General features: G+C 32.8%; 1 long non-coding RNA gene across 1 annotated transcript; it reads right to left on the bottom strand.

Moving 5' to 3' along the window:
• Nucleotides 1-346: 346 nt before the first annotated feature.
• Nucleotides 347-2,729, bottom strand: LOC129317588 (uncharacterized). The gene is made up of 3 exons (XR_008594986.1): nucleotides 2,398-2,729; nucleotides 1,356-1,436; nucleotides 347-797 (listed from the first exon to the last, which is right to left on the bottom strand). It is a non-coding gene; the product is annotated as an uncharacterized LOC129317588 (long non-coding RNA).
• Nucleotides 2,730-3,277: the final 548 nt, after the last annotated feature.

Raw genomic sequence — 3,277 nt, 5'->3', positions numbered from 1 at the left:
GGTCAAGTATTGTCAAATAAAAAATCCTTATTTAACCCTTGTTTAAAACAACCATAAAATAAAGTAGTTTTATTTAATGCTCGTTTAAAATAAGAGTATTTAAAATAAGGGTCAAATAAAGTAACCTTATTTGACAATTATTTTAAACAACAGTCAAATAAAATAATCTTATTAATTTTTATTGTAGTTATTTTTTATTAATGTTTTATTTTAAATATTAAAAATGCAAAAATCAAATTAAAAATTGTTTCATTGTAAATAGCGAAAACATTACAATTCTCGCCACCAAAACGCAATATAATACTTAATTTTAAAACAAATCTATGAGAATACAACCTGTAAGGTTCTTCACACCTACATTTAAAAGGTGTTTGAAATAATAATCCCATGCAATTAGTCTTCCTATGATTTGTTCTTCATTAGACCTCAACTTTGATCAATGCTTGACACCTTTTTATCAGTCTTCTTCCTACATTGGACACAATATTTGGGAAAAAATGTGGGTAGAAGTACTGCAAGTCTAACAACTTGTGTCTGAGTTTGACTGTGTTGTCTTTGATGAGTCCACACTTGCAAACTCCTTTTGAAAGCACTGAAAATTATAAGACAAAACAATAATAACAAATATACCAAGGTAATTAATTGCCCTCTACATCAGGATGTTATAAGTTAGATTTGTTAGAAATATGGATAATGCTTAACTATCTTTGATATTGTGAATAGTAATTATCTTTGATTTGTCAAAAATATTACATATCATGATTCTCACAATGCTCCGAAGACTGGTGCCTCCAAGCCTGAAACGGGAAAGGATTAAACCACCGCTCAACATTCACCCATTGACATTTAAAAGATTTGACAACTAACAGATATAGGCTTCATAAAAGTTAGATTTGACAACTAGCAGATATAGGTTTCACAAAAGTTTGGAAGTTCTCAATGACAATAATCTCAGATGATAAGGATCATAATAAGCCATTGTTCGTTCACTTTTGACATGTCCATTTATAGCTAGCATCCATAAATAATGCACAAGATAATCTAAATTTTTGTTCTTTTAATCTAATATAGATTTCCCCAAGATCATCTTTAATCGGTAATAAACCTAACTAGATTTGACCAATACTTGTAATATTAGCCTCTTGAGTTTTCCACTAACCATTCAATGTCTCTAGTACAGCACCAACAACACACGCATAGAGAGGCCATGTATGCAAGCATTTGTGCTCAATTATGTTAAGTGAAAAATGGTCTTAATTCATGAAGCCAATATAGAATGAAACTTTAATTTTCAGAAACTGAAAAGTAAAATTATATAATATAAATTGAAAGACATAAAATCAAACACATCACACCTTGACATCTATTGATAATTTTAGTGATCCGCACCAGACATTGTTACATAGACAGAGACTCCCATTCAGTTGGATCAACACCTGTACAAGACTTGGAATGCATGCGTGAGTTAATCTTAAAACTAGTTTCCCCCCTTTTGGGATAGATAAGCTACAACTAAATGAAATGTTACATAATGTGGGAGATAAAAAACCAAAACTAAATCACCATGTCCAATGCCCTGTTGTGGTTGTAGCACATTGTTCTTAAGAACAAGAATTGAGGAAGTGGTCCTATACATTAATGCTTATTTCCTTTTATTATCACATTTTGAGATCAATACACAGAAGGATGGTCCCACACTCCCACCTCATCAACTTGTAAATCGCACCTCACTACACTATGTCGCACTCCCTCTGTTTCAAAATATACGTCTTTTATTAAGCTTTCTGCATGTGAATTCAGTTTCCTGAATTATTCCACATGTGAAGATTTTAAGTAATTTAAAATATTTAAGTACCTCCAAGCCACTTTGTCGACTATGATGTGGTTTTATATATAGTAATATAATATTATTCCAAACGTAAAGTCATTCTCTCCAATTATTTTCTTTTGTGTTTTCGCTTTTAATCCTTTCAAGCTCTGTTCTTCAACTAATGGTAAAATCGATAGCATACTATTGATTAACTATTAGACACACCAGTAATTCATCTGATACAGAGTTTAAAGGTTTGTTAGATCAATCATTTCAGAGTTAATGCCTCAAATAGTTTGCTTGTGAATCTCATAATGTTGGTTTGAACGGTGTTTGAAATTAAAAAATAAAATAAAATGCTGGAACTCTCCAATTCTAAAATAAAAACCACTTTCTCATTTTCTTCACCATAGTTTCAAATGCAACCTTCTACGTCATTGATAATCCAATGCCAACAAGACTCGTGAAGGCATTTTGACTATTTGATAAACCAAATTTATGAAGTGAAAAAACATAATAATACTTTTCACCTCAGGACCCTCAAAACTGAAAGTAGCATATCAAAGGTAATAAGAGAGAATGATTACTTGTGCAGCCTTGCAAAATGAGACAATATCCTCAGCTCACTAGCAGAAGTGGAGGGAATCAGATTGGAGGCCGACAGCTTCAAGATATTATCACCCACATTGGACAGCTCGGAATCGACCTTAGATCTATAATTCTCAACAAGAGGAACAAGGTCATCGTTCTTGTGAGCCTCCTCATCCTATTCGATGGTGCAAATGACCCTCCAGGTGGCTCAAAGGGAGCGAATGAGATAAAACAAAACAATGAAGCACCGGAGAGAAGCAATAGAATGAATGGTGAGGGAAGCTTTGTAAGGGATATTAAAATTATCAAACAATGATAAAGCAAATAAAAAAACAACGGAATTCAAAGGAAGCACCAAAGAAGCAAGTTCATATAAACGCATCAAAATCAATCAAAAAACAAGAGACATCTATGAGATTGAGGATGTGGGAAGGAGTTTACCTCAAAAAAGAAAGCAAGGGTTTTGATGTATAGATTCAAAGAATGGAAGTGGCTAGGGTTTAGGCTTTACATCGAAGAAGGGAGTGAGGAGGAGAAAAATACCTCGCATCTTCTTAGAGAGGAGGCGGTGGTGCAATGGTGGTAGGGTGATGAGGCAAGGAAATAAGGAGGAGAGGATGGCTCTGAAGGGAGGGGAGGTGCCGTCAAGGTGAGGAATTGAGGATGAGAGCTTCGATGAAAATAATTAAAGGGGATAAATTTAACGGTTAAATATAAAAGCATCAAGTAATGTTTATTTGACCCTTGTTTACAAATAAATGACAAATAAATATTTTAAATATTTGACTGTTATTTAATAGCATGCGTCAAATAAAAAAATTTATATATATTTGACGGTTATTTTAAATAATCTTTAAATATGTATTTATATACTTA

This window comes from Prosopis cineraria, unplaced genomic scaffold, assembly GCF_029017545.1.
Source record: "Prosopis cineraria cultivar Desert tree isolate PC_DT_omini unplaced genomic scaffold, ASM2901754v1 PC8, whole genome shotgun sequence".
In the NCBI taxonomy this organism is placed as follows: Eukaryota; Viridiplantae; Streptophyta; class Magnoliopsida; order Fabales; family Fabaceae; genus Prosopis; species Prosopis cineraria.
Note: the sequence above shows the minus strand (reverse complement) of the source record. Positions and strands in the feature narration are given on the sequence as shown.